The 12,324-nt window shown below is 43.8% G+C and overlaps 1 long non-coding RNA gene across 1 annotated transcript in view; it reads left to right on the top strand.

The window, feature by feature from the left end:
* Positions 1-12,204, top strand: part of LOC125982774 (uncharacterized) — a 42,371-nt gene extending 30,167 nt beyond the window's left edge. The window contains exons 3-4 of the long non-coding RNA XR_007486481.2: positions 3,714-3,809; positions 12,066-12,204. This is a non-coding gene — a long non-coding RNA (uncharacterized lncRNA). The remainder of the gene's footprint in view (positions 1-3,713; positions 3,810-12,065) is intronic.
* The last annotated feature ends 120 nt before the right edge of the window (positions 12,205-12,324 follow it).

A 12,324-nucleotide genomic window follows, 5' to 3' on the forward strand; every position in this document is an offset into this window, starting at 1 on the left:
CCGCACTTGGAGTAAGACAGTGCCAATAAGCACAGGCGCACGCTGAGGTCGACCTTGAGTCAAACTATGCCGGAAGGCGGGATTTAAACGAGAGTCCTGTTTCAGTCCACCTTCTTCACATGACATTGATGCAGCTCATCAATTCAACCTTCCTTGATTGAAACGCTGCTGCTCCCTAAGCGAAGGCCTTGTTTTGGTGGCAGAAGAGCAGGACACACTTTTAAAAGTCTAAGAAAGTTATCAGAGTAAAGTCCTGTGTCAGCAGCAGTACCAGCGTGTCTGCTTGCCTTTTCGCTCTCCACCTCCTCCTCCCTCAACTATCAGTCAAGGTAGCATCAAAGTCTAATCACCAAGAGCCACACTTGCACATCTTGGCTCGTGAAGGAATCTCACGGAAGGGAAATATGGATCCCTCAAGGACACTGATAGTTCACACTACACAGGAGAAGAGAAAACATTGGAAACAAGCTTGCGCAGCAGCCGCCTTTACTCTTTCTCTGTGTGTACGCGCTCACTGGGAAATGGCCTCTAACAAAAAGTAGAACGTTGTGTCAAAGATCTTGAACAGTGAAAGGGACTCGGAGGAGAATGAGTCACCCACAAATGGAAACGCTCCGTTTTCAGCCGGCTGTCAACACGATTGTCAGAAAGTTGTGAAGCCTACCAAATTTACATATCTGCTTTTCCTGTATGGTCAATTTAAAAATAGGTAAATAAGGTTAGTTAAGCTTTATGTCCTGATATTGTCGTAAAGTTGTGAAGCCTACTAAATTGACTGGTGCTTTTCCTGCATGGTCAATTTAGAAAAGAAAGTTACAAAAAATCGATTAATCAGCCTTGCCTTGAGTGATCTGTAACTTCTCCGCCACCACAGCACCTGCGAGCGAGCGAGCGAGGCAGGCAGCTGCAGAGCAGGAAACGATGTGCCTGTTTAAAGACCAACAGAGTGAAAAAATATGATGATGTTTAAACCCACTTTGAAGTCTCTTGAACTGGTAAATAAATGATGTGCTCAAGAAGCCTGCTGAAATGGCTGCAGCTCCTCCACCTGCGGCTCGGCGCTTAAATATTCATCTCCTGTCATAGCCACACACTCAAACCTCTCTTTAGCTCCCCACAAGCTCGTGTTTGTTTGTCAAAGACTGAGGTGAATGGCAAAGAGCGCCTCGCAAACTGTTGTTGTCTTAGAGAGCGTAGGGCACATCCACTTAGATTTATTATCTCCTCAATGATCACCACCACCACCACCACCACCAACACTCTGTGAACTCCTTCATCAGCAGACAGCGCTGGAGAGGAGAAGAAGAAGAAGAAAAAAAGAAGAAGCTTTTCATCCGCTCCTCTACCGTTCTTTCATCCCGCCAATGCTCATAATGGCCTTGAGATTAGCGCTCATCCAGTTAGCTTTCATTTGCCGCTATGGGGGTGCAGGAATCGCTGCGCCGAGGAGACACTTGTTGGAGAGAATTACGCCGGGAGAAAATGGCAAAAGAGAATTTTTAATGCGAGTGTTTAGAATATGAACGAGATGCCATTCAGTGGAAGCCTGGCTAATTAGTGTATCATTGTGCGCATTTTCAGCACACCAGCAAAATAGTGCAGTGAGGTGATAAATCGGGGTGATTACCAACAATCGTTACCGATTTACATTCATTCGCCATGATAATCAATAAAATCCCTTTTAATTCAGTTGAATTTAATTTGCCTCCATTCACATACCTCGTTATTTCAAGAATTTAGTCGTATTCAGTAAAATCCTTCAGTATTTTCTCCTTAGTGATTTATTCCAATGTGAGAAAAATCAAATCGTTTTTTCCCATCGATGACAGCAATGCGTCCAGTCTGTGAAATAGGAAGCAGCTTTCCGTGTGTGTGTGTGCAGCTCGCGCTCGACTTCATGTAGCTGTAAAACTGTCTCAATATTGTACTTAACTTTGTGAAAGATTTCCCACTAAATTCTCATGAGGGCAAATTGCACCAAATGAGTGCTTTTACACGCTTTCTCTACTCATTTATCATCGGATCTGACTGCTCATTAGCCCATCATGTGTTTAAAAAGAAAAAAAAAAAAGACTTGACCTTGCATTGACTTTTCCTTCCCTCTCATTTTCCCCGCTGAAAATCCTCTCCCAGCGTGGATCTCAAACATCTCTTGAGGAGTTTTCCCTCCACGTTTGGTTGCTTCACATGCTTGATTACATCGAAAGAGAAACGATGACTTTTTGTGGCATCATTCAGTCGAGTCATCCCGAGCAGCACTCGAGGCCAAGCAATCACTCTCGGCGGGGAGTTTTTGTCTCCTAAAACTTGACCAAAGTTATTTTTCCTTGATTTGAGAGCAATTAGAAAAGAATAACTCCCTGAATACGTTGGGCCTTACGATAAGCCGACTGGAACGACACCTCTGGCTCTGCAATCGCTCTCTGGTGCTTTGCGGGAAGGAGTTAGAGCCCATAGAAAATTGAAGTCTTTATTTTGCAGGGTTTTGGCTTTGCCCTCATGCCTGATTCCCCGCACCACACTGTGTCATACTCGCCCGGATATAAAGAGGCCAAGCAGGGAGTTGCCAAGAGCAACTGCATACAGGGAACAACGGGAGGATTGCTCAAAAGGCACTTCAAGAAAAAAAAAATAGACGGGCAGCATTCCCACAGTTCTCTCTGAAAGCTCATTTTGTTCAACTTTTTTTTGGCCTATTATCTAATCCATTCCGTGCATGTCGACTGAAATGCGTGACACCTCTGGCACGGCCCACCAATCTTACTTGGGATCGATACCTTCGTCTCATGCATACGTCTGTCATTAGGATTCAAGACACTTCAACACGGAAAGTCAATTCAATTGTATATTCCAAGGAGTTGGGTGAAAGTTTTTTTTGTCAAAAAAAAAGAAAAATGGCTTCAAAGTCACTCCAAATTCAGAATGGTCTCTTTCCTACCCCAAGGATGACTTTACACTCCATTTTTTCTAATTAGCCGGTTTTTCGGGAGCGGTCCTGTCTCATCCACATGAGCCACTGCTCCCCCTTGCCTCGCTATACTGCTGGGCTAATGGAGAGTATGGATTTCATTACCATGACAACTGGTGGCAGAGCTATTTTATAGCGACGAGGCTACTCACCCTTGGTGTTGAGAGACAGATAACATAAGCATATATTCTTCATCCTCTACGAGAAACCACCAATATACTTACCGAGTCGCAGTGGTAGTGAAACTCTTCTTCATTGGAGTCTTCGTGAGTGTATAATAGTGCCACCCAGCGGCCAAGTCACACACATCGGAATGAATTAACCATTCTAATTTGGTGTCTTCATCGGGTGAACGAGTCATGATTAATGAAAAAATGATGGTTGTTGCCACAGTGCAGAGAGGTGTTATTGAGAATGAAAAATCATCACAGTCCTTCTTCAAGTAGTTGGTATGCAGCAGGTTAGCAAAAACTACTTAGGATTCCGCGCGGCGGTGAGATTTCTTTGAGTGATTTATTTGTCCTGCATAAGGAGAAAATGTGCCTTCGGGGCAACCTGAATTAAAATAGATGACATTTGAAAGGCCCCGAAGAACAGCAGCAAAGTAACCGGGGGTCCAAACAGAGCAGAAGGCCTCACACCGGGGCCTTGATTTAATCGATGCCCCGCGAGAGGAGCGAGCGAGCAAGCAGGCAACAAAGGCGTCCTCGAGCCTTACACGTCCTGTCTTCCATGCTCCCCGTAGGTGGACCCAGGAGAGGCTATCCGTCACCCTCCACCCAGCGCGTTTGAAGATGAGAGGAAGCCAGTGCGAGCGGAGGGAAGGCCGAGAGGAGGAGAGGTAGATGAAACCCCGCTTGTTCTCTTTGAACTGCTAATCGCCGTGTTTAAAGCTGACCTCGCTTCCCGTCTCCGTCTGTGCACGCCTCATTAAAATATGTACCCTGATAAAGAATCCGGAGGGGAGTTCAACATATTCTCGCCACGGCGCTAGTCAAACATGAAATTTCCTCCTCGACGGTAAAAGTAATGCGTATTATTTCCACTCGCGCGTCTGACCGAGAGGAAGGCCAAGAAATGCTGTCTATTTGATTTTGTTGCCTTGACTGTGTCAGAAAGGAGTTGATACATCTATTCACAAAGTGCAATTGCTTCCTTATCGTTATCACAATTTCACAGAGGAAAATGCAATCCTTTCAAGGAGTCGAGGGAAATTCTCTGAATTCATATCTGAACTATGGGCGACTTTCATGATCGCTTATTTATTCACGAGAGTCTTTTTAATTGAAAACCGAGAAAAGTAAATCTATAGTGTTCTCCTACTGTCTGATGTATGCTTCTAATGGAGGAAAAATGGTTCATTTGAAAACTTAGAGGCAGCCATTTTCTGCAGTCAAAAGTTCATAGAAGTGAATAAGAGCGTGGATGTTTTTTTTCTGCTTACATAAATTTGTGAAATCAAAATTAGGGAATGAAAATCCTACCTAATCATAAACAGTTGACTAGATTGGCTCTGAATGCACCAAGTTCTTGCATCTGGTGGGGCACCGCCCCCCACTGCCCCTAACACAGAGTTGCCACTTCCTGTTTACGTTTTCAGTCTTAGAACACGATGTCCTGCAAACTATCAGTTTAGTGTGCATTAGATGTGGAAGGGGAAAAAAACACACACACCACCCGAGCAGGCGAATCTATCTTGACTGAATCTAGATCCAATTTGGGAACATTCGCACTCATGCACGAGCCCAAAGATCGGCGGGGAGAGGAAAGGTGGGGCAAGGCGACTAGGCTAGCGTGGGATCAATCAATCATCGCTCCCGTTGGCTCATATTGACTCTGCCTTCTCACTGGGGTTCGCACTCGATGCACTTTAAGGCATTTTCGCACGGGTCGATGAAGAAGCGTGCCCGGCCCAACTCTTACCGTTTATTGGGACGCGTTTGGGTAATGACGTGTGTCTCAGGGATGGCGCCGGGGACCCTTGGTTGCCCCCCCCCCCCCCTGTTGCAACATACCCACTCAATGGATGCGAAATGGAACACAATACTTTTTATACTTAGCCTCTCTTTTTCTATCAGAGAATTATGGCCATTAAATTTGCCATCCGGTCGTCCACTTTTGCTCTCAAATGCTTCAATTGAATTTTGCGTTGTTTTTACCCTTCTGACTCTGACATCCGCTCGCTGTGGAACAACTCCACAACCTCTCTCGCTTCCGTAGTCACTAAGCACAACTCTTTGGCTATAAGTGCGTCAAGCAACTTGGGCAATTGAAGAACAAAGCTTGTTTTGAAGCCACATTTATTCTGGGAAATGGGCATCACACTCACTTCTGAGTGATGTTTGATGCTATCTTTGGTGGCACTTGCCGTTTTTCATTTCCTGGGCCCTCCAAGTGCTTCTTTGAACGCGCTTTAATGGACGAGATGAGGCAAGACTGTAAATGCCAAACAGGACAAACATGACTTCACAAAGGGTGATCATGGAAATATAAAAAGCCATAGCAACTTGATACCAAAGAAAAAAAGACATCAGAGTAATGCCGAGAGATGGCGCTGCCTTTTGATGCACAAAGGTTCTGATGAAGAAAGGACTGCATCTCTCTGTAGGTTTTGTCTGTGGCTAATTACAGACAATGCGGATTTCGCCCAGAGCACCTTTGCATTACAATTGAACATTATTTTAAGTAAATGAGCCATCAAGTTTAATTAAAAAAAAATAATTGCTTGCATTTCTGAGTGTGAGAGCACAATCCAAAGTGTGATGCTGATGATGGATCATTTTGGACCATGTTCATTTTGGTTCTAACCGAGCTGACTTGGGGCAGAGGTTTGCATATCGTATTGTTTTGGGCAACCCGATGCATACCGATGTTAAAGTTGATCAACGCATTTTATTGTTCACCTTCGGAGGTTTTGTGTAGAAGTTTGCGCAACTACCCCTCCACCCACTTGTTATCAAGATGGTCATCAATCATCTAAATCATACACTGGCAGGCTGAGCGAAGGATGATTGACAGCTGATGATTGCCCGAGCTGAAGGGCGTTCCTGGTCTCCAGAGCAAACCTCTCTGGAGGTTGCAGCATTTTACTTCACATTGAAACATGACTTTATTAGATCCAAGAGGAAACATAAAAGTTTACAAAATATATCAAGGCAAGCCATCTTGTTCACCTTCTAATATTATAACCATCTTGGAATGACTCAGCTGCTGAGCAACCAAAATGTGGGCTAAGTAGAAGACCTCCAATGGTTTCATATAGCTGTGGATTTGTAGCCAATGTCATTGATGCGAAGAAGCAAACATTCCGGGGCTTGTTCACCCAAATTTATTGTGTGCTTTCATACCAGAAATAAACCGGTGTTCAAACGTTACTTCCGTCTTTATGGCTCTAATTTACAGTAAACGTCGGCCCTCCAAAAAGCTGAAAAATGGCAGTAGGACGGAGGCGCTTGACAGAGGTGGAGTAGTGCTTTAGTTTCACAGGATTAACTTCACTCACTGTAAAGTGTCTTTTTTTTTTTTCCCCCCCACTACCCAATTTGCTGAGTATGTCTGACACCACCATGACCCTTCTTTTATAGGAGCCTGAGAAGCATGAGGTTGAGTGCAGGTATTGGGGGGGCGGCAGGCAACGATTCATTGGCAGCCAGGTTCGCTCAATAGAGTCAAGGTAATAAAACAAGTTTGAGAGGAAGACTGAAAACAATGGCAAAACGGGATTGAGTTGAGTTGCGGCGGCTGGAGCAAGCACACGCTGAAAACGCTTTCCATCTGACAGATTACCGATTGACTCAAGCCCTTGGAAAGGAGTGGCTGTGACTTTTTAAAGGCGGAAAGGAAAAACTAGCAACCCTTGTTCAACCATGCAGGCGCTGGCTAATAGAACTATTTGTTAGGTCGACCAAAAAAGGGCTTAGATTTCACAATTAGTAAAGAACGTGGCAGCCTTTAAAGTGCCTCATTGTGGGCCTTGAGTGTGCGTGCATGTCACTCAGCGAAAGAAAAGAGCAATTAGGATAAAGTCTGACTTGTGCTAACATCGCTGCTTTGGAGCTCTTCTAAAGATCCTTCTAAGAGCTTTCTACCTGACTGAGCTCATAACATATACAAACATGACATTATTAAAGTTTCCAGCGCCTCCTGAAATGCATTTACATATTCAGGTAAATGGATAGACAAACACACAAATATGTTCCGTTGCCGTCATTAAACTTGCATTATGATTTCCACCCACTTCTCTTTCAACCTATGTCAGAAATCCATTTTCCTAATGGCATCTTTCCATTTACCCGAGCACTTTATGATGCAGATTGCAGGCAACATGATGACGCTTGCAATGTTTGCATCAGCTTTTTGCGTTGAAATTTTTGCAATAGCCAGATCTGCATTTTTCGATCTATTATACCCCTGTTTTTTTAATTGCCGTTTAACAAAATGCGCTGGTTGGTCGTCAAATGGCAGAATTTATTTCATGAGCATAGTCGATGATTTTTCTTGATTGATACAAAAATGGTGCTAAAGCATCAGCCATCCCTTGTGATTAGAGCTTTGTAAGGCAGAAATGCATGAAGCGACCTACGCACACAATTCTTTCCACCTCACACAAACATTTCCCGGCTCGACTTATCTCACACATCCGTAATCAAAACTGACACTCGCCCCCTCCCCATAACACATTCACACACCAAACCGCCCTCCCTCCCTCCCTCCCTCCCTCCCTCCCTCCCTCCCTTCGTCTTCTCTCCCCAAATACAAGGCGACTGAACATCTGACTTTCCCAGTAAGCCCCGGGCCAATTAGTGTGCTGTTGCCGCATTGTTATCTGGCTGCCATTGCGGCTTTCTCCCGCCGCCACAAACTTTTACTGCTGCTCCACGGCAGCCGGCATGAGGAGATGGCTGAGATGTGATGAGTTAGGAGAAGGAAAGGTGACTTGACTGGAAAATGACTCAAGTATTGATTATTGTGTCAGACAATAGTAGTTTTTTTTGCTGCTTTTTCCTTCGGTAAAGTTCTTGAATACTATTGATGACAGTTCGGAATCTAGTGCGACAGTCAGAATTGATACGGAGAAGCTCACCCGCACAATCCAAATCCTAACTTGTGCGGGATATTGCGATAATTGCACGTCTTTTCTCTCAGACTGTTTGCTTGAGCAATTCTCACAGCAGGGGGCTGTCTTTCGGATAAACAGACATTTGATGACTATAATTCGGATTTCAACCTCAGACTCTCTGGTGGCTTAAAAAACGTCAACGCACACCTACTGGAAGATAAAACAAAAATCTTCCTGACTTCAGCACAACAGTCCACTCTTAGCACAGGTTCCCACCCTCCATTATTATAACCATTAGCTCATTTGTGCTGATGTCTATTGGTCCCCTGAACATGCAATGCAAGCTGTGTGTTCAGCACAATGGCTGTTGTCAGCACATTCAAGAATGGCTTGAGGTATTACTTTTTGGTCCCACTAATAATCAACATCAACCAATGGCGGTTGGACTAACCAATCGCATGAGTCAAATGATTGGAATTTCTCCAGCCAGGAGGGCCCTCTGGCTTCAAAGAAGACATCAACTGGCAGAAGAGGTGGCGACGCTTTAGCGACTGGGAAGGCAGATGAAGGCCCAATCATCCGGGCTCCCTCGTCGTTGGTTGAGAGCTGTCAAGATCATCGCGGCTTTCCCGAGGGGGCAAAGAGATCTTCATGTAGATCAAAGTGGCGGATGTGTCTCCAAAGAGATCCCCTTGGAATTCACTGGAAACCATTAGCTTTGACTTGGGGGATAGCCAAGAGATACTAATCGTTAAGGATTTTCCTTTGGGACTGGCCTTCCAAGCAGTTTAGTTAGTGGCTAAAGCCATTGGCCTCGCGACGACAACAACAAAAACAGCGGTTAAATATATTGAAGGTCAGCGATCATGCAAACTGCGAGTCGCTTTTCTCAATCAGCTAAATATGTATTTCTTGTTTGCTCTCATCTTGGCAGAGAAATATCAGAGGACCAGTTTTTAGATCAAGGAAAACCATAATGATCCTTAAAGCAAAGTGACCTCCTCCTCTTGCTCCATCTCCTCTTGTCACAGCTAATCTTTGTCTACTTAGCATTTTTCCTGCTTTTTTCTTTCTTTCTTTAAATATCCCAGTCATATCCCCGAGACGCCGTGTTTGCTTGGTTGCCTTCTTTTCCCCACCGACGATTTTACTACACACAGGTGAGCGCAGAGCTGGACTGCGTGTGGATGCACTGTTCTTTGAGGTCTTTGCGCCTTCCTTAAAGAGAACTAAATTGCCGTTCAGACCACTTTAATTCGCCCGTATCGGAATGTGTTGTCCGCACTTGAGCCAAATTCAAGCGGGCACTTTCCTTCACTGTGTGTGGGAGAAAAAGCGAGAACATTTGGGGTTTTTTTCCCGTGTAAAGGCAAAAGAGACCATGAATAGTCGCAAGCCTCATTACTTTGGTAAATGGGTGAATGCTACATGGCTTGTACCTCCTACCATATTCCTGCAGGAGCAAATTGGTCTCAGGGGATTCGTAGCTGTGTCCGTGCGTGTGTGTGCGTGCGAGAGAGAGAGCAATGTGAGATGGAGGACTAACAACTGACAAAGACAAAAGAGCCAGTTGAGCACATGTATCAAGGTGTTTGTTGCTTCATAAAAACTTCTCGTGAGATGTCGTATATTAATTGAAAACACTTTTTTTGTCTCTGTGATTGCCGGTTTAACAACACTGGCTGAGATGTTTTTCCCGAATTATTGGAAGAAGGCTGAAGGAAAGCTGCTGGAAGTTGGTCAAAGTTCATTTGAGTCAAAGTGTGACTTTGGAGCAGTTTGCGTGACACGTCCACTGCACATTCAGGATTGTGTTATGTGCTCACAGGATAGGGGAGTTTGTCAAATCCGCTTGATCAGATGAAAATCCGCTCCAAGTTTGCTTCGGGACTTTGAGCGCATAGAATTCTGAGGCGGTTTGGGTCTAATCAAACAGAAAGCCAGAGTTGGCTAAATCCCCAAATCTCATTTGTGGATTGCTATGATATGCTCTACAGTCAATAGGGAAATGATTGTTTGCTTTGGATGTGTGAATTTTCCCATAAGAAACAATGCAAATAGAAATAATCTGGTCCAGTGGCACCATTCCAAAAACTTTATTAAGAGGCAATCTTGTAAATAACATTTTTACCATTTTTTGGGAAGTGTCACTGTACCCTGCGATGCTGAAATAATTGCGCCGTAACAAACTTCTAAATGTCTGCTCACTAAAACCATTTAGAGGTCAAATATTTCAAACGGCACTACCTCGGCACCGTAAATGGTTAATTTAAGTGTTTATGAGTAACCAAGTGTGTCATTTAACAACATCGGCCGTTGTTGGGGGCTCACAGTGACCTCTCGCTCATGTAATATCTCCTTCACGAGCATTCCGGCGTGCACATATTCAAAAACAAATTTGCTTGTCCTTGACGGCTCTCGTAAAAACACGTGGCCCATTCTGGTGGTTGTTTCGTTTGAGGCGGACTGCCGCTCTAACCAGGACCAGCGCTTAAAAAAAAATGGATGAATGGGTGAAGAAATGCCTTGGTGGAGGTCACATCCTGCATCCAGTAGGGGGCACAATAATTCCAGAGATGGAGGCAAGTGAGGGACTGCTTTATAGGCAACTGAACAAATTGTCCATTAGCAAGCTGGTGATTTTGCACTGTGTATGCACATTTGTATGTTTGGAGGACATATGGATGCTACAAATGCTGCTTAAGATGGTTCTATCTCCATGGCAACGGAAGTTCTCCATCAGTGATGTGTTCAAATAAAGGGCCGGCAAAATCAAAGTGGCACAAGGTATGAGTGGAATTGACAGCAAATGAAGTCGTTCATTGCCATTGTCTTCCGTCTGCTAATGGATGTCAAGGAGAGCGATGCAAACCCAAATTGAAAGAAATATTCAAGATGTTTTCAAAGAATGGGAAAACGGGAGTTGTTAAGAGTGGTGGTTGAATGTGCCAACCTCTGGGGATGAAGACACAAGGACGTCTCATGTCTGCCTCAAGACCTCAATTATCTCATCTAACCTGCATTTGATTACCAGCCCTCTTATCCTTCATTGCGCTTCTTCTGCAGCTCAACTCCACAGGAAAAAGAAAAGAAAACAAAGTTAAGACTCACACAAAGAAGATGAATTGTATTAAAAATGTCATTTTCGCCCATTAAGCGGCCGCCAGCGTGTTAAGGGTTTAAGATTAACGGAATAGAGATTGAGACAAAGGACACGGGAGGACATGCGGCGACACTTTATTGGAATGTTTCAAAGTTGATGCGTTTCATTATTGCTCTCAAGGTCCCTCACACGACGCCGTCACTTCTGGAAGTCCACCAATACATGTGTCTACTTTTCAAAATCTGCCCTATTGTTGGGTTCATTTTTCCTTTTCATTTAAATCATATCAAAATAAGTCCATGTAAAAAAGAACAACTAATTGTAAATGTGTGGTTCCTCGCCGGATCAAAATCACTTCATTTAATCTCAACACATTGGCTCATAAGTTTAAATGAACGATCAAGAACAAGCAGCAATTATTAGTTAATTCAGAGTCTTGTTTCTGCCCGTTGGGGTTTAATTAAAGAACTTAAAATGATACCACAAATGAGCACTTCACCATATAATGGCCTGCGCTCTACATGTCTCCCCCCCTTATTATTTTTCACAAGACACAATGCCTGAAGTGTTGATGTTGGGAATTAAAAAAAGACAGAAAGACATGAAAAAGATAGAGAAACTCGACTAAAAAACAAAAACACTTCCTCAAGGCTGCCATGGTTGCAAAAATGGATGAAAGAAGAAAACAAAACAAAACTTTTCTAATCATAAAAACACAACCAAAACAGCTGCTGGTACACAGAAAATCACCTTTTGTGTTCTGTTTTTATTTCAAAACAAGTGATGGAAGATATTAAAGCACACCAGTGTAATTTGAATTCCTCAGATTCTTATGCAGTATTGTAGCAGACAAGTGTCTTTTCAGTCTGATGTCTATAAAAAAAAAAATAGAAGTGTGCTACTTATCTCTCACTCCTTCCCTCTTTTGTTTCAAGCTCCCGCAATTCCCTCGGCTTCCTTGTGATGAAATGATCCCATGATAGAGCCCTCAACTCCGGCAGTCTTCAGATAGAGGAGGGAATGGACGGACGGACGGACGGATGGAGATTCTCAAAGAGAGAGAGAAGCGTATCAAAGAAGGCAAGTCAAACAAAGATCGGTACAAACCGCTTGAATCTTAAAGCTCCCTTCAGCTTTGTCTAAGATATCACTGATTGTTGTTTCAGTTTGAACTTTTTTCCTGTTTTAATATTT

Source organism: Syngnathus scovelli, chromosome 15 (assembly GCF_024217435.2).
Source record: "Syngnathus scovelli strain Florida chromosome 15, RoL_Ssco_1.2, whole genome shotgun sequence".
Taxonomy (NCBI): Eukaryota; Metazoa; Chordata; class Actinopteri; order Syngnathiformes; family Syngnathidae; genus Syngnathus; species Syngnathus scovelli.